Source organism: Fistularia commersonii, chromosome 30, assembly GCF_037954325.1.
Source record: "Fistularia commersonii isolate RoL2024-O1a breed Wild chromosome 30, RoL_Fcom_v1.0, whole genome shotgun sequence".
Lineage (NCBI taxonomy): Eukaryota > Metazoa > Chordata > Actinopteri > Syngnathiformes > Fistulariidae > Fistularia > Fistularia commersonii.
The window spans coordinates 9,650,169-9,670,166 of NC_141313.1; the positions used below are offsets into that span (position 1 = coordinate 9,650,169).

The following is a 19,998-nucleotide window of genomic DNA, read 5'->3' on the forward strand; positions in this document are numbered from 1 at the left end:
TATACAATGGTGGTTATTAAATCAATCTTTTTAATTTTGCCCATTTTTTTTTTTGCTATTGTTTTGTTGTTTTAATAGAAATAAGAAAAGATTGTTTTAACAGTGCCACAAGACATTTTTTCATCAAAAAATCATTTTGTTTTCAAATTTTGAAGCAAAAATACATTGCAAAGTTAATTTTTCATTCTTTTCCTTTGCCGTTTTTTTTTTTAAACCCCCTGTATAAAACCCCCAGATACATGTGAGAAAAAACGTGGGGGCTGCACCAACACCAAGATTTGATTTCAGGCAAGGAGCCACAAAATATTGTTCCGACGGCCGCAAGGGTCTGACACCCCTGATCTAGAGCCATCTAGAGCCAGGTCTTTGTCTTTTCTACATCCGGCTTCACGCACGAACCCCTTATGCATAGACAGACGCATGATCTACGTGCACACAGACATTCACAAACCCGCCTACATCTTGCAGGGAAGCGAGGCAATGCCGGACGGAGATCCATGCAAATACACTGTAACGTGCACGATTGCATGGTTCAACACAGTCCGGGGTTTCTTTATTTGTGCTTGCACAGGACCTAAACAGCTTAGCTTGGCACGAACGCACCATCGAGGCTCGGGCTAATGCCAATGACATGGATGTGAAGCTTTTCCAGCTTGGAGCGCGCGGGCGTTAGTGAAAACGTGCGGGTGTTATTGTGCAATTCGGCCAGAGACGTGAGGGTGGCGGTGCTGGGCGGGTGGGTTGTGAGAGTCTTTAAACACTGAGGAGATCAGACTCTGCACCCGTGGACACCGTGGAACACGATCAAGGGTGTGTGAGAATAGGTCTGGAAATGGAGCGGTAGAAAACGACCAAATTCCCAAAGCATGAGTGTAAAGTGTAATATGTATAACCGCCACGCCAAATAGCTTTCATATGATAATTTAGTAAATTCCCTGTGAAATTCTCCCAAACCCTTACGTATTTGTACACGCAAAAGCCTGACACCACAAAAAAGCAAAAAGATTTGAAATATAATAAATGGATGTAATAACGGCGTAAGTCAAAAACTCCCAAACAGATTAGATAAATCAGTGTGTTATAATCTTCATAAGGAAAGGATCCACCGCTGGAGTGTTTCCTGTTGGCAGAGCTTTGAGAAAGTGTTTTATTGCTGTCTTTTCAATATATTAGTTTGTTAAATGTGTATTCTGTAGTTAAAATGGAATGGGTACATATGCTGACGTAAAAGTAAAAAAAAAGGAAAAAAATTTCTTCTACAAAATGTTGGCAAGTCCATCAAGAGATGCTAAGATTGTATTAGTTTTATCACAAATACATCATTGTTAAAAATGGCAGCGCTCCATATGTTTGCCTGCATGCTTGCCTCGATGGATTTCACGCACTTGTCCATTTCTAAACACACACACACACACACACACACACACACACACACGCGTGCACACACACACACAATTGCACACGTTCATGGTCAGCCTGTGTGGTGATCATGGAGAGAAAGGGAAACAGACACAGTGTGCGTGTGTGTGTGTGTGTGTGTGTGTGCGTGTGTGTGTGGGGGTAGATTTAGAAGCGGGGATCAATGAGAAATGTAGAAATCAATGCACTTAGCGGCGAGAAATCAATGGGGCCTAATCGGGATGCCGATGGCACAAGTAAAAACAATTAAGAAGGAAGAAAAATGTTTAACAACCCCCCGAGTCCCACCCCGCCGCTCACACAGAGGCCGGAGAAGGATGGAGGGAGCCAAGGGAGGAGCGGGAGGAGAGACAGGGCTGGAATAATACAGGGGGATTTGGGGAATGTAGAGATTAGGACTACCAGGAAAGGGGCGGTGTTTATGCCAAGATGGACATCTTTAGCAGGACGACCCCCAAATAACCACCCCGTTGCTTGGGAAGCGGGCCGGCGGTTCAGTTCCTCCCGGCTCCTCATCCTGTCTGCACGGTTAGCATCTAGCATGGCGGCTTGTGTGTGAATGCTATTTGAAAAGCACTTGGAAGCCGTGAGTAATTTTGTTGTCCAAAAAGGTTCTGCCCAGGCTGCATGGGTTCAGAGGAGACCATTGATTTCCCAGACATGTAAGTGACCGAATGGTTGCGTGGCTCCGGATGACGAGAGAATGAGGAGTGAATAGTTGTATGTATCTATATGAATATAGATACATATGTGTGTGTATATATATACATAAATATGAGAGTGAGAATAGTTTTATATTATCATATTTCAAGGATGTAGAAGGAATTGAACCAGTGTATTAGTTGTATCTCTCTGTCTCTACACACATATATACATATGTATGTTATATAAGATTCACCCTCTCATTCACACGTCATATAGAGACTTACAACTATTCACTCACGTACCTTTCACATATCTGGGAAATTTAGGGATAATCAATATGTACCCCATGTATATACACTGCTCAAAAAAATAAAGGGAACACTTAAAAAACACATCCTAGATCTAAATGAATGAAATATTCTTATGAAAAACTTTGCTCTTTACACAGTTGAATGTGCTGACAACAAAATCACACAAAAATGATCAATGGAAATCAATTGTATCAACCCATGGAGGTCTGGATTAGGAATCACACTCAAAATTAAAGTGTAAAAACAAACTCCAGGCTGATCCAACTTTGATGTAATGTCCTTAAAACAAGTCAAAATGAATCTGTGTTGCTTCCTGAGTGGACACTATGATTTCACAGAAGTGTGATTGACTTGGAATTACATTGTGTTGTTCAAGTGTTCCCTTCATGTTTTTGAGCAGTATATATTTATGTATATAAATATATATATCCACTTATATAATCACTCTTGTCGTTCGGGAATCCTGTCTGCGTGGTTAGCATCCAGCACGGCGGCGTATGTGTTTGAATGCTATTTGAAAAGCGCTTTGCAACCATGAGTTATTGTTTTGTCCAAACTGTATCCATACCGGCTATGACATCACTTCCTTCATCCGTTTATACAGGTGCCTTCCACAAACTCCTCGGTTGAACTGCCATCAAGACGATCCTCAGATCAAAATGTCATCTCAAATATTCATGTGTCTGTCTGTAGTCTTATGACTATTTAGGCCCTTTATTCGCATCTTGATTATCTCTGTCTAAATCAGACCGCAGCTGGAAACCGGGGGCACTTATTCTATTTTGAGAATGTGTCGATGCGCCGCGACAAAACAATCCCTTTATCACGTGCAGCGTGACATCAATGCACTCAAGGATGCAGAAACTGCAAGGACGGCATCCGACGAACACAAATGTCTCGGAAAGACTTAGAAGCAAAATGCAAGGTGTTATTGATTAAGAGGGAATGATTCTTTTGATTATAAAAAAAAAACAAAACACCCCTTTTCTTGACATTGTGGTTGTTTCCATGTCAGTCACATACCTCGGCTGCTGGGGATTCATTAGTGTCTCCCCCACTCGCGAGGATAGTTGTTGTCGCCGGAGATGAATCCGGAGAAGCTTTCTTTCTCCTCCTGCATGGCAACGGCCTTCGCTGCCGCATCCGGACCGGCGGGTGGCGCCGCAGGGGCGAGTACAGACGCAGATGACGTTGCACATTAGCCTCCGTTTTTTGTCGAAAAGACCTCCTGCCGGGGGAATGGGCCATATTACTGAGCTCTTCTTCTGTGGGACGATCTTCTGATTTCCATCCAGGGGAATGGATAAGGCTGCAAAACATTGATTTTGAGAAGGCTAATGGTTAGCGCTAGGCTAGTCACCAGTCATAAACTAACTCTGCTTGGGGATATCCCATCATGCACCGCTCTCATTCTCCCACTCTTCCGATCCTGTCTTTATTCATTTCCCTTCAACAATGCAGGGTAGTACCTTCATGGGCTCTCTCATTGGTCAGCTTCACAGGGGGCGTGGCTTCATCTATCGTGGATTCGCACAAGTCGTCCGCCATAATCGGGACTATGCGGAGTTGCATCGGAAAGCATGCCGGCACATGTTCCACCTCACAACAAGAGGGTCTCAGGTTCAGTTCCAACAGGGGAGGCCTTTCTGTGTGGAGTCCTGGTGTCCTCCCTGTGTCTGCATCCTGGAGTGTTCAGGGGTGAAGAAGAAGAAATGCCTTTATTATCACATAGTTATACAAAGAGCACAACATCAGTGAAATTTGACCACTGCATTCAACCCATCATGGATGCACCATGCGCAGCAGGCAGCTAGGGGACAGCGCCAGGGGAGCAGTTTGGGGTTTAGCGTCTTGCTCAACAACACTTCGACAGGCTAGGAGGAACAGGGAATCGAACCAGGAATGTTCGGTTCCAAGGACGAGTGCTCTATACCCCCTGGAGAATCTGAAATTTCCCATGAGAGAATGGATGATTACATGCGTCGCGGGTTAGGGGGCGGACTCGGGCAGGGAACCACACCAACAAGGCTGAAATAGGGTCGGAACTCTTTATTTAGAGCAGGGCAAGACGAGGGGGACATGGTGGGCCGAGCAACAGGGTTAGGTCAAGGGTCACACAAAGGCGGGGTCTCACAGGCAGGGTCTCAAGGAAGGGTCCCACAATTCTCCGGCCCTGGGGCCTCCTGTCGCTTCTTCCTCCGGTCGACCTCCTCTCCAGCCCTCTCCAATTCCCCGGCCCTTGGCAGAGCGTGCCGCTGCTCTTTATGGAGCTGGGTGATTAGCGGCAGCTGGCGCTGATTCTCAATTGGACCCAGCCGTGTCTCCTCTCAGCGGCCGAGAGGAGATCCTGACAACATGTCTCTCTACGTGTAAATAACATGAAAATGAGAGACATGCAATAATAACCTGTTAGCGCTTCTGCCTCAGGTCCCCGGTTCAACACCGAAAGGGGTCCTGTCTGCAGGTTCTCGCCGTGTCGGCGTGAGTTCAGTGAAGACCCTTGATTCTTAGACGTGTGAATGACAGGATCAGTGGTTGTACGTTTCCATATGTGGCCCCGTGATTGGTCCAGGGTGAAACCCGCCTCTCGCCCAGTGACAGTGGGGATGAACTCGGGCCCCTCCCTACCCGGACTGCGGGATAAGCTGTGTAGATAATGAATGAATGAATAAAGCAGTGGTCTGGAATTGTTACGGCTTAACTTTTCATTCCCTAAATGACAGAGGTCTTTCCTTCCGGGGGAAAAGTGACGGTCTAAATGGAATAAAGCTGTTTTTCTGAGCGAGCAGTGAAAACCGTGAGGAGAGGGGTTTTTTTTTTCTTTCTTTTTTCTTTTTTTTTCCCACCCTCCATGGATTTTCAGTGAAGTATTAATGTAACACGCGGAAAAGAGCTGAAAGAATATTAAGGCATCGGCGAATCGGGCGGGGATGAGAGACGAGAGAGGAGCAGATTTGTCAGGTTCTTTCTACATCTCATAAAGCGTGTCAATAAAAACACTTCACTCCAACAAAACATGATTGACGGAGACGCAAAAAAAATATACCGCGGCTGAGAATCTGGATGGTCAGAGAATAGAAAGAAACCAAACCTGGAGCTGCAGTTAGGTTTGGTGTGTGTGTGTGTGTGTGTGTGTGTGTGTGTCTTATAGGGATGTGATGATGGGGTTGATCCGGGGCCAATCAATAACGGCAGGCTCTCTTACGACCCCCGAGTTCCTCCCGGCTTGGCCGGCAGGCTGGAAATCAATGGGCTGGCCAATAACTCAGGAGGAGTGTGGATTAGTGAACTGTCAACTAATCAGAGAGTTAGTGAATCTGACACCGCGGCTATTAACCTATCGATATGACACTTGGCACCGACACACACGCTCACGCATGGATGTATGTACATAGCAATGGAGGCGCCGCAACGCCGAGGGGTGGAGGGGGATCCCTCTCACGGCTGGATGGTCCCTGGTTCAATTCCGAAAGGGAGCCTTTCTGCAGGTTCTCTAAGCGTCTGCATGGGTTTAGCGGAGAACCTTGATTTTCCCAGATGTGAATGACAGACTGAAGGGTCACATGACTCGAAATGATGTGTGAACGAGAGGGTGAATGATTCTATGTCTTGTATGAAGAGCAAATAGTTGTATGCATCTACATGTATATATATATATATATATATATATATATATATATGAGAGAGAATAGTAGAACAATACTATGTTTTTATGGTGTGTTAGGAAGTGAATTAGTGTATTAGTTGCATATCTCCCTTTCTCGCTCTCTCTCTCTCTATACATATATATATATATATATATATATATATATATATATGTAGTTATATATTCACCCTGTCATTCACATGTCATATAGACATACAACCACTCGCCTTTCACATGTCTAGGCATCATATATATATACATATATACGTGAATATATGTGAATGACGGACTTAATGGTTGTATATTGCTACGGTGTGTGAATGACAGAATGAATGTTGTGTGTGAGTGTGTGTAAGGAGTGAATAGTATTATTTCTCTCTCTCTCTCTCTCTCTCTCTCTCTCTCTCTCTCTCTCTCTCTCTCTCAATATATATATATATATGTACATACATGCATCATATGTGTATATATTTGTGTGTGTGTATATATGTCCATTGGAGACCCCGAATTTGCCTGACGTGTGAATGAGAGTGAATGGTTGCATGACTACCCATGTGGGTGCAGATTAGGAATGAATGAATGCATACATAGATGAATGAATGAATGAATTAAACCTTCCCTGGTGTTTATTTAATATCTATACATATCAATATATTTCTGTCTCTCTCTTTCTCTATATATATATATACATTTCAATATGTTTCCGTCTCTCTCTTTATATATATACATATGTATATATATACATACATACATACATATTTTATGCGATTATCATCCAAAATGATGCAGAACGAGTTTCCTAAAACAACGCGTCAAATGATCCCGGGAATAAAAAGCCAGGTGGGCCCACCTATATAGGGGTCGGTGCAGGGGTCCCCCCACCCCACCTTCATCACGCAATCCATATCCAGATCTTTCATACATGTGGGCCCCTCTGATCTTTAGAAATTCTTATGTTCTTCCAGCGCGGAGCTACAAGCCCATTCTTTGTGGAGGGTGCTGGTTCATTTTACATTATTCTCTTCTCCTCTTCGGCCCCTTTGTCCCTTTTTTTGAGCAAATGGAGATTATTTTGGGGGGTAATTCCATTGAAACCGCTCTGAAAAACTTGACTTGGCATGTGCCTATACAAGGCTCCACAAAGGGCTCCGGGAATACTATTCAGTAATGGGGTAAAGCAAGGGAAGGAAGCAGGACAAAAAGCCTGCATGTGTGTGTGTGTGTGTGTGTGTGTGTGTGTGTGTGTGTGTGTGTGTTGCGAGAGCGGCTGAAATGAGGGAGGAGAGAGAAACAGAGAGAGAGAAAGAGAGCAAAATCACCTGAGAGAAAATGAGACAGCTAGTGGGAGGAAGGAGAAGGGAAAAAAATGAAAGGATGAATGGGGCAGAGGAGAAATATAATCAAGAAAAGAAAGGGGATTGTTTTCCCCACCCAGGTGACGGACGTGCATTATTAAATTCCTGCAAGTGGTAGCTATGGATTTATGTGCATGATTTGCAGCTATTAAGTGTAATTACATAGGTATAAAAGGGTTATAACCGTCTTTTTTTTTTTTTTTTTCAGCGAACAGGGAGGAGAAAGGAGCGGTCGAGGCGAGGAGAAACAGGAGGGGGAAAGAGTGAGAGGACAGGCCGGAGAGCGAGGCGGAAAATCTCCAGGAGTCAAGGGAAGAGAGGTCGAGCAGGGGCTCAGACGCCGCCGAGGACGATTACAGTCGGAGGAGGGGAAATGAAGACAGAGGAAAAGGGGAAGGTTAAGAAAGAAAAAAAAAATTGAAGCCAACTTGTGAGGGGAGGCGGAGGAGGGAGGCGATGGCGCGGGGGGTTCACGGGCCTCCCACAAAGTGCGGATTAGGAAACATATGCAGTGGAGTAGCGAAGGATTAGGGGTGAAGGAGAGCTGGAAGAAGGAGAAGAATGTTGCCGGGGAGGAGAGGAGGGAGTGGCGGGGTGGGGTGGGAGCACAAATGCTCGGCCAGGCGTATTTCCACCCCGCTTTCATCCTCCACCACCACCACCCCGTCTCCTCCCAGTCCCCCCCCCGCACCCTCCCGTCCCTCTTACCTTCAGCTTTGAACCTCGGGGACGACTGAGATTGTCGCGCCGGGCTGGAGGCCATTTGCTGACGATGGTCGTTGATTAGGATGATTTTTTTTTTTTTCTTTCGGGCACGTGAGAATCACTATGTGACATAAGAAAATAAACATATAGAAACGAATCAACAAGTCTGATATTATACCTCTATATGTGTAAATGTCACGATTAAACTGTAATATCGTTTTTTGTGTTTTTTTCAAAAGAAACAAAAATCGTTATTTGCACCAGATGTGATTTGCCGGACTACTTATTCCAGAAATCAGAAATAAATGTAAGACATCTGTTTGACAACAGAATCCCCTCACTATTTAATTCAAGGAATCACTCTGCAGTGAAACAAACGGCTGAAAAAGAAATATACTTTAAATAGTTGAAAAATATCTATATTATTTATCATTATTTTATTAATTTTAGTCAGCTAATTTAGTATGCCTGCAGATATTTTAATAATTAATCCGTCGGTCACCAAACTTGATACTCGTAACACGCTTGTCAATATCAACTAGGCACAGAGGCTGAAAACCTGTGTGTGTGTGTGTGTGTGTGTGTGTGTGTGTGTGTGTGAGAGAGAGAGGGAGCTACTGCTTTTGTCTTGCTTTGCTTTTATATATACGTCTGTACGCGCCCAATAAAGGGTGTAGGTGGGGGGGTGAAGTGAAGGTCATGTGATAATACGCCAAAAAGACAGAGCGGGAGGACGACGTGGAAGGAGCCAAAAAGGGGAGAAATTAAAAGAAATAAAATAAAAAATAAAGAACGCCTGAAAGTGAGTGCTTGATTATTTCCACTTTCTGTCATGTCCAAAGAAAGGGACCAAGAGGGCACTAACACCAGGAGCACCAACAAAACTAAATGCTTCTATTTTTGTCCTTACCATTGCATTTGACATCGACGTGTATCACACCTTACACCCCCCCCCCACACACACACACACCCTCTCTCATTTACCCAGTCTTTGGAGAGCAGAGGTCAGACTGTCTGGGCCGCCGCTGACCTTTGACCCCAGAACGCGCGACTGCTCACTTGCATTCTAACCGCCCGGACAATCAGTGGCAACTGTCCAACCGGCAGGCGCTGTGTGTATTTATGCGTATGTGTGTGTGTGTTTATGTGCACGTGTGTGTGTCTGTCTCTTTTCCTTTTCCCCTTGCATGTTTATGTGTGTGTGTTTTTTCAGATGCGTGCTTATGTTTTTAAATGTGCTTGATCTCGTGAGGACGTGCGTGCTTATGTGTGTGTGTGTGTGTGTATGCGTGTGTGTGCACGGAGAAATTGGATTTATCTCCTTGGTTCCAGAAAGGGGGGGGCGGGGGTCAAGCTGCTTGTTACCGCCGTCAAACAACACAACAGTATTGATCAGGCTGAGGTCACGCGTCGATGAAATCCCGTCTTTTAGTTTTTTTCCTGCCGACGCTCACCCCCTTCCCGTTTCTTACTCATTCGCGGGGAGGGTTAAGATCTCATTAACCGCTATTATCTCCACAGCGGTCGCCACGGCAACAGCGATTGGGGATGTTAGCAGAAGACCCCCCCCCCACCCCCCAATCTCTCTACAGCCTCTGTCCCGCGGATCAGACGGGCAACGACCAGATTATTGGAAATCAATGTGAGGGAGTTACTGTTCCGCTGACCTCCTGCGCTTAATTCCCACTATTTATAGACAAACGCCGGTCGTTTACACGGATGTCGACACGTGCGTTAAGCCGCTTGTCAATATGCGGCAGGTGTAATGATTATAGGTTATCATTTTGGGTGACACATATCAGGCGTTGCCCCGGAGGCCACCTTTAAAAAAAGGATGGATTGGGCAAAAAAAGGAATTCATTTTATTTATTTTTTAATTATCTGCCGGCGGATGTGGCGGTGGATTCGCTCTCCGGCCGTTATCACTTCATTTAGGATGAATTCATTTTTGAAACGACAGCAAACCACGGGGGGTCCCGGGTGTGTGTGTGTGTGTGTGTTGGTGGGGGGGGTTGGAGGAGGGTCCATGCGAGAGGGGGCTTTTCTCTCTTATCAGCCGCCGGACAGTCCTGATCCTTATTTTCCACGGAGGTGATGGAGGGAATTTTATTTTTGCCGCCTGCTAAAACTACGACAACTTCACCGCTTCCATTGCAGCAAGTCACATGTTCATATATTGGTATATTCTAAGTTGGTTGTGCTGCAGTGCAATTATAGTGTATTTTTGGGTGGAAAATGTTGTAATAGCTGGTTTAATAATCCTCTCTCGCGGCAGACGTTACACTGTAATCAATAGCGATAATAGCGGCAGTGTTCCATTCGGCCAGAGAGGTGCGTGTCACCTCGCTCGCGAGAGCCACGACAATCTCGGCACGACTGGAACATAAATAATTTCTAGCGTTTGCTCTGCTGTGACGCGACGCCTCTGGTTTCGTAACCTCGGCAACTGTTGTTGCAAACGCTGCTCCGGTGGCCTTGAGACTGAGGGGGGGGTCGGGCTACAATGTTTCACTGTTAAAAGGAAAAAAAAAAAAAAAAAATGCCTGAGTTGTTATTACACATTTATAACAGATTTATAACAGATTTACAGCAGACAGGAGGATAATTTTACCTCAGAGCTGATAACAGACAAGCTGGCCGAGCAAACATAATTCAGTTATTAATAAACCCCGAGCTCCGCACTTTCTGCAGCTGGCGTGTTTAGAAAAGCTGATAAAAGGGAGTTTGGTGATAAATAGTTAATGCGGCGGTCACCTGGGCGGCTGCGAATTAAATCCACGGCGGTAAAGGAGGGATGAACGGCTAACTGCTCGTTTACCGTGCCGGACCCTCCGTGATGCTCGGAGAAGGATAACTCCGGATAAATAGAGCTCATTTGAGTTTGTGCTCGCCGGCGTGCGGCTGCCGGGAGGGAGGGGGGCTACGGGAAAAGGGAGAAAAGGGTGATGCTGCTCTTCCTCTCAGACTGATTAAAAAAGGCTGGCGGTTAATGGTGGAGTGGCCGGCTGACCTGTGACCCCCGAGGGGGGGTCGGGCGCTGGGGGTCGGGGCCCCTGCTCGGGGGGCCGCGGTGACAGACGCCAGGCAAATTGATGAAAAGGCAATAGAGTCTGATAATGAAACCCGAGCAAACGTTTGTCACCCCGAGACCCTTACGGCTCGCCAGGAGAATTTAATAGTATTGTAATTTTAAATGTTGTCTTTTTAAATCATAATAATATAAAATAAATCATCCTATTCCCCCTCCATAAACTAATCATCACACCAAAGTTGGGAGTCTGTTCCTATTAATAGAATCTCTATAAAACATATTTCTAAGGGATAAGAAAAGGAAGCGAATCAAATGACCGGAAGTGCCGTCGGGATTCGGACGGGAAATCGATCCGGTGACTATAAATATAGTCGATATTCAAAATAATCATGGGTTGAACCTGACTGATATTTGAATATTTTTTATTATTAATGCAAATATTTAAATAGCTCGGCCTGTGATTGAAGGACGTCTAAGACAGTGGTATTTTCATTTTATTATTATTATTATCATCGGTATTATCGCTATTGCTGTTATTATTAATTTCCAACGGCGTATGTTACTCAAATGCGTGTTTGTGACATATTTAAATGTGGTAATTTCACGGAAGTTGGCGTGAGAAAGTCCTGAGAGCCTTGTTGTTTTCGTTCCTGCGTGGATGAAGACGTCATTCAAACGGCCCGAAAATCGATCAGATGATTGTTACGATCGCGTTCGATTTCTGCGATCGATGAGGAGGGCCTTTCTCACCGCGCGGCTTATTTGCATATATGCAAAAAAACTCATAAACATATTTCAATATGCAGAACACGGATTATTTCCGTTTGTCATATACATCCTATAGATTAAACAAAAACGAATCCGCGATTAGAATCGATATGTTCGATCAGCGCGGGGACGAAAGCCGCGCCTTCTGAAATTAGGAAGCTGATTTATGATGTAATCATTTTCCAAAAACATCAAAACATAACGCAGACTATTTTACAAAACGATAATAATTTATAAATATGTAGATATATTTATTGCAATTTAAACGTATGACTATAGTTATTAATACGACATAACTTATTCATTAAGAAAAAAAAATCAAATCCAACTTCAGTTAGAAAATCAGATCGCATTTTACATTCGGATATTATTATCATTTAAATATTTGAATGCTGATCCTGGGTTGCGGTCTTTCCAGAGTCCCCTCGGCTGCTTATCGGTTATCGATCGGCGCCCACGGGAGGCGAAGTTGCGCGCGACGGCCCCGCGTCCCGTGGGCCCGGCGAGCCACGGGCTTCCCCGCGTTTCTTAGGACAGGAGGGGGGGGGAGGGAAGAGGGAAGAGGGGGCTTTTTGGGGGTTTTAAAATCTTACTCAACCAAGGACGACCCTCCCTCCTTCCCCACGGCGGGGGTCCCCCCCCACCTCCCTCCCCACTCCCACGCTTCTAATTGATTTCTCATAATTAACTCGGGTGTTCCGATCGATCCGCCTCCGTCCGCCCGCCAGCGTTTAACATCGGCAACCTCATTATTTCCGCGTTAACCCGAATAAATACTGTCCGGGTTCGATAACTATTAGACACTAAATAACCCCCCCTTCTCTGCCCGGGAGGAGGGAACACGCGTGGATGTTTTTTTTTTTTGGTGGTAGGGAATTTAGAACTTTCGCTTGATCCCATCCCTTGTTGACATCCAGATTTTTCGCACGCAATTTCCGGGATAAATTCAAAATAAAATATTTAGATATATATATCTATATCTATGAATATGCAAAAAATATCATGTTGCAAGGGGGGGTTCCCTCCGAGCTTTCCTCCTCCATGTCTGTGGCCCAGAGGCTGCAAGTGTCCCAGGAGTCCTGAGTGGGAATTGGGGGGGAACTTAATTGGACACTTGGAAAAGATTTAAACAGTTGAACAACGTTGATTGATTTATTTGTCATTAATTATCAAAAAAAAAAATTTGTCAAATTTCCTTGGGAGAATATATCACACCGTTCAGTTAATTTGGAAAGGACACCAGTTTCCTCTAAAGATAAATATAATAAATGAAAATAAAAAATAATCGATGCCAGCTCCGCTTGATTCTTGTTCCACTTCCTGTTTCGCCCGTCTAGTTTAATCCTCTTACACAGCAGTTGAGCGAATCAAAAGGCCCGCTGTCTTGTCGTTGCACCAGAAAAAAACATTCTTAAAAAAAAAAAAAAAGGGAAGAAAAGTGGGTGGGGGAAGGAGGACAGCAGTCGCACCTCTGCTCTGACTTCTCCGCCCGGAAGAAGGACGGGGCGCTGCCGTGGACGGGTGCTCGGAGGGCGTTTGCGCAGTTTGGGTGGGGAGGGGAGAGGACAGCGGTCAGACCCGAGGGACCCTCCACCTCCCTTTGCCCTCACAAGTGACGAGAAGGCAGTAATAAGAATCAGAGAGGAGGCGGGTGGTGGTTGAAATAAAACACGCCATTGCCCGAACGCGGCTGACAAGACAAACACGGGGCGGAACAGACAAAAGTAGATGCCGAGGAGCCAGAGAAGAGGGGAAGGGGCCGGGGAGGGGGGGGGACATGGTTGATGGAATTGGTCACGGGAGGTTAAAAGAAGGAGGCGTCTGGAGCGCGTGAATGAAACGCTGCGAGGCCCCTGTGTCCTCGGCACGTGCACCGGGGTCCCGGGAATAGAAAAAAAAAAACAGGAGCCCGGGCCCATCTGGCTTTTTCAGACGCCAGAAGAAAAGGGAGGGAGAAAAGCCGGGAGACATCGGCAAGAAGCAGGTGAGAGAGAGAGAGAGAGAGAGAGAGAGAGGGAGAGGGAGAGGGATGGGGGTCCGGTATTGCCGTAGTGTTCACACAGCTGGGCGCTTGGGGCACTTGATTCCCTCTGGGGTCTCGCTGATGGCAGGAATATATGGGCTCATTGTAATGTTACAGTGAATGCTTACTGTGAAAGGGTCGAGGTCTGCGGTGCAGGGTGGGGGGAGGAGGAGGAGGCCTGGAACGTGCCGGGAGGAGACGAGGAAAGAGTTAAAGACGTGGCAAGGAGAAGAGGAGAGGTCAAAAACTGCACAAATGTGAGGGGAAGCAAAAGCTTTCTGTCGGGGAGTGAAAAAAAAGAGGGGGAAACTATTCAGAAATCTGTTTAATATACGGTGTCAAGTGTGTGCGTGTGTGTGTGTGTGTGTGTGTGCATGTGTGTGTTTAGGTTCTTCGAAAACAGCGTCAATATAACACACTTAGCTTTGTGTGTCCTTTATAAGATTTTTCTATACCTTCTCACTCTCTTACACACACAGACACACACACACACACCCCTACCCCTTACCTCTCCTGCACTTGGCATCTTAGCTGTTTCCATGGTGATGGAGTTCAGACTGAAACCAGAAAAGGGGGGGTGCGTGTGTATGAGCGCACGCGTGTGTCTGTGTGTGCACGCCTGCAGCAGCAGCAGCAGCAGGTGATGAAGCCCAAGAGGGATGGCGTTTCAGCGTCTTGGAAAGTCATTTCTCTCACGTCTAATAAAAGTTGAGAGAAGAACAAAAACAATCACACAACAGGAAGCCAAAAGGAAGACTTCCTTTTCACAACATTATTGTTAATATTCTTTAATTCTGTATTCCACTATAGGAACACAAACAAGTCATGCAACCATTCACTCTCCCTTATTCACACCTCATTGACAGAGAAGCGACCATTCACTCTGTCTCGACAATTCGGTGTCCCCAATGAACCCATTGCGTGTGTCTGTTAATATTCAAACATTAAAAGATGCCCATCACCCTGTACGTTGTTATTCATCATTGTTAATGTAAATACATTTAAAGTGTGGGGTACACTCAAGTCTGCGCTGCCATTTTTATTGCGGTGAACTGTCATTCGCCTCTCCCTCTGCAGCTTGTGTGATATTTGGCCACATCAAGCGTTATCTAATTCTTCTCTTAGTGCTTTTTTCCCCTTTAGGTGTGCTATCCACCACTCGCGGAGACCAGACGATAAACTTGTCCGTTGTGGTTTTGGCAGATGGAGGCCTCTGTGTCACCGCGCATTCACTTCTTCACACACACAGCCGCGTTCTTGTAAATGGAGAAGCAACGGCAGGTCTGTTTTTTTTTTTTTTTCTGGGCGGTTTATATTTTCACCTCTCAAGGGGTAACTTGTCTTCGGCGAGCGGAGGAAATGAAAAGAAACAACAGCAGAGGAACGGGAATGACAGGAATCTTGGGGTCGTCCGCCCTCACACTCTCGCAGGAGGCGGCTGGTCGATTGATCCTTCGTCGTTTCCCGTCTTTGTAATAAGAGACCCTTTAACCGGGACACAGACTTTTTGAGAGTGTTACCTCGAGAAAAAAAGTAAGAATCCATGTTCGAATCTTTATAAAAGTAAGAATGAAAAAAAGAACATCCGGCCTTTTGCCGGTGCCGCCGCTCATTCATCCTGATGCTTTTGTGGGATTCTCAGGATTTCGGATCCAAAGCGGATGAGAATCTCTCTCTCATGGCGCTCTAAAACAGAAGTTGCACTTTTTATTTCTATTTCTCTGGTAAATTTAACAAGTCTACGAGTTTCTCTCTCTCTCTCTCTCCCAAGAACACAACATCAATCAATTGCCTAAAACAAGGTCTGGGCAAGGGATGATCTTTTCAGGAGGATATAAAAAGACCTGTTTGGTGTTAAACACAATTGTGGCAATGGAACCTTAGGAACTTCAGGTCTTATACTGCGCTATGAATAATCATTGTTCAACATTAAACAAAAATAAAATAATGTTAGCATATGAATGTTTCCTGGTCATGATTCTAACACAGGGCTGTGCTATGTGTGTGTTCGTTTGGGCCTTTTTTGATGGATTGACCAGTCTTTGAAAATGTTGTAACGGACGCAAACCCAATTTTTATTATTCAATTAACATCAGTACACATTTATTGGTGAAAAACAATCACCCAAATGTGATTTCAGCACATAACTTGATCCAAGTTATCTATGAACAGCTGTGAGCACCGACACCAAACCTTTAAAATATTTGTTTAAAAAATATACATGAACACAAATGATAAGAAGTTACAGCACATAGAAATTGATACATCTACTTTCTATTATGAAATTAAGATGTTTCTCTGCTGTGCACTTTTTGAACTGCGGGCTTAGTGACAATAGCTACGTAGCTTCTGATCTGACCCAGATGTGTTTGTTATTGGATGTTTAGAAATAGGAAATGCCTGAGAAGGTTTGGTGAGCTTATTAAGTTATTTTAGATGGATACGATGTTATTAAAAACTGAATATTTGTAAACTCGTCCAGAAACGGACAGTTTCTCATTTTTATCTAAACGGTCTTCCAGCACTTTTTATCTCTCCTCCGCAGCAGCTGCTGCTGCTACTTCCGGTAACAGCATTAGCAAGGAAGTAGGCAAACTTACTTTCTGGCAATCCCTTTTCACAATAAATAACAAACAAATGACTAAAAGTAAATACGAGAGACTATAATGTATAGGATGAGGTGAGCTCTGAAATTGAGGGAATATATCTTAAAACGTTGTATAGACGTGTGAATATCCGACCCGAACCGAAGCTAAATGTAAACTTAGCGCAATCATAGAAATGGCGCTCCAACTTAAGGAAGTGTTGTTAAATTGAAATACATATTAATACGTGTTAACATATTAATTAATAAAGCTTTAATCCAACCTTACCGAATTCCGAGTGAAGAAACTGCTTTAAATTCTTCTGTCTCAAACAGGGTACGGCTTAGGATGTTTTGACTTTGAAGCCGAATTGATTCTTCATCTGCTGCTCGCAGGGCCGGAGTCACCGTGCTGCCGCAGAGCTTTGAGCGACATCTAGAGGCGGTTCGTGGCACTGCAGCCTGCTTCACGGTCTGTCCAGGTCGATGAAATCTCAGGCGTTTTCATTGTTGAATTCTTCAACGTTATCTGAATTTTGGATGGAGTATCGAAAGGAATATTTATTTTATTAAGGGGTACGATCACTGAAACCACATGATAAAAAAACGAGCAAAACACATCCACTCAAAATTACTGGCAACTGGAAATGAGAATTTATTAGCTGGTCAGTTATTTTTGCATCCAGGTATATCATGTTACTTAACCTCTTGAAATTACTAATTTTGAAGGAAATACTTTTTTTTTGGAAACCACACCAGAGAAGCTGAACACAAGTTTATTTTTAAATACTCCTGTTTTAAAATATGGGGTTGCATTTTATTGTGTGGGTTTTTTGTGATTTTTTTTTCTTTTTTTTTTTACAGTTGGTTGGATAATGTAGCTTTTTCCCACTTGCAATGATTCAGGTGATTTTTCAGTCATCAAACACACACACACACACACATATATATGTATATGTATATATACATATATATGTAGACAATTGTATATACAATTACTACAGTGTTGCTTCAAGTCGATTCGCTGCAGTGATGTCCCATCGATCCTGCATCAGCTGAGTATTGGGCAGGAATCGGCTTCAAAAATACTTGTGATGTCACAAATCCTTCCTCAGATCAGATAGATCCCCCGTGAATTCAGAGAAATTCTACACCCTGATCGATGAATGTGCACGCACCTGGAAGTTGCAGGCTCGGTGTGCGCGTGCGCTTACACACACTCACACACACTCACACAGTCAAGCTCAACAGTAAACTATAGGTACATCTCTAAATTCTATACACACCAATGAGGGGTGGCATTTGGATTTACCCTGACTTATGTGACCAAGATTAATACTTCCTGTCTGTTTTGCTATCTTTCTTTAACAAGTGATTACTATCTGAAATAAGAAGCCGAGTGATGTTGACATTATCAAAAAATGAATTTCTGCATGTCTGACTTTCAATAGTTTGCTGGTGGGAAATTAATTTGTTGGATTCTTAAATGTATTCTGTTTTATTTTAATTTAATATGATTTAATTTTTTTAAAATTTGCATTAACGCCCTGCTTCAAAGTTTTCCCCAACATACATCCTTCGGAGTGGCTCTGAAATGGAGCCGGAATCAGTCACACAGATGTAGTCATACAAGCTGCACGGGGAGTGTTTGATAACCCTGCAGTCGTAATGCAGGAATTGAAGGGGAAAGGGCTGGGGGTCTGCAGTGCTGAGAGATTGACTTTGCCTTGTGACTTTAAGATCCTATTTGGTCCACTGGCTTAGAATCTAAGGAGAGAGGGAGAGAAAAAAAAATGAAGGAAATCTTGGCCCTGACCAGATAAGTCCAGTTGGATGTGAATTTGTATTCTGAGCCACAGACATAATTCTCTTTCCGTAAACACTGAAGGCGTTATATTGGAACAACGGACGGGGGCATGTCGGTTCGGAAAAGCACTGACCGAATGGGGTCGAGAATCACGGCCTGAAAAAAGGGTTTTTCATTTAAAATGATAATAATAATGAAAATGATAATAATAATAATAATAATGATAATAATGATAGCACGTTAGCCTTTCCAATTTATCCTGATTTTACAAAACATTTGAAGGATTAATTCCTTTTCATTCCCAAACAGGCTTGAAAAGTAGGATAGATTTAAAGTCAGTATCACAATCTATCACTTATTAAAAAAAATCTGTACATGTGTGTTTTCGGGTCGACCCCACCCGTCCCCCTCTTTGTGTGTGTGTGTTTTTTTATCCTGTCGTTTTTGTCGCCACATTTCTGAGGAAGATAATGAGGAAGACAGGTCAGTAGAGAGAGAGAGAGCGCAAACAACGGCATCTCTTGTCCGGCGTTTTGATTAAACGCAATGGAAGGCAGGAGAAGGAGGTCTGACACGTTTTCTTTCTCGTTTCTTCACATTATGGGATGGCTGGCAGACTTTTTAAGATGTGTCGAATCAGCAGTAAAGTGCCACACATTTTTTATTTCACGGTTTTTGAAAAACAGAACAGGCCCAGTGGTTGGACAAGATGAATTTTGTCTCTCACAAAAAAGAGAAATATTAAGGAAAAAAAACATTGAATAAACAAACAATTCAGGAAATCACTGGAAGAGCAAACACACAAATATATTTGAAATCACATAAATGACATGGAAGTTTTCGTTTTTTATGCAAATTAAAATATCATCTGTCACATTTAAATCATAAATTGCTTTTCTATTTCATTTAGGGCCCACAATCACACACACACTTCCGCAGTTTCAATTTTCTTTGAGTGCATGTGAGCGTGTGTGTGTGCGTGTCAAGATTTATCCACCATTTACTGCTCTCTAAGAACACTTCCTTGTGCCTTTAAAGTTTCTTTATTTGTATTTTTGAATAAAGGGAGGGGGTTGTGGGTGCAGACGGAGGGGGGGTAGAGACAGACAGGGACTGCACACAGCACCATTCATTATTAACACACCCAATATCGCCGGACCGGACACCTCTGGCTCCCCCAACCCCCGACAGCTCGCCCCTCCCGTCCCATTAACACACATACACACACACGAATCATCCAGAGCCCTCCAGGACCCTCCCCATGACCCCGCGACCTAGGCGCCATGGCAACCCCCTGACCCATCCTGCTGTTGCTGTGGTAACAACCTTGGAGCATGTCTGACCACTGCCGCCGCCGCTGCCGCCACCCCCATCTCCCCTCCCAACCCACCCCCTCCTCCCCCCAACTCACACACACACACACACACATACACACAAACATACACATGCACACACACTCCCTATAGCCCTACAGCCGACCCCTCCTCCTGTTCCACGCCGAGCCGAGGCAAACCGATCGATATTCTATCACACAGAACAGTGGAGCGAGAGAGAGGAGGCCACGGGCCAGCCAGATTACTGAGAGGAGGGGGTGGGACGGGGTTAGCGCTTGACAAAAAGAGAGCTGCTGTGTGTGTGTGTGTGTGTGTGTGTGTGCATGCATGCCCATATATGTGCGTGTCTGCGCGTGTGTGTCAGAGAGGA

At 44.4% G+C, this 19,998-nt stretch overlaps 1 long non-coding RNA gene across 1 annotated transcript; it reads right to left on the reverse strand.

Moving 5' to 3' along the window:
- Nucleotides 1-8,060: 8,060 nt before the first annotated feature.
- On the reverse strand, nucleotides 8,061-16,843 carry LOC147216385 (uncharacterized). Its single transcript, XR_015109114.1, has 3 exons — nucleotides 16,777-16,843; nucleotides 14,412-14,601; nucleotides 8,061-8,202 (listed from the first exon to the last, which is right to left on the reverse strand). It is a non-coding gene; the product is annotated as an uncharacterized LOC147216385 (long non-coding RNA).
- Between the last annotated feature and the right edge of the window lie 3,155 nt (nucleotides 16,844-19,998).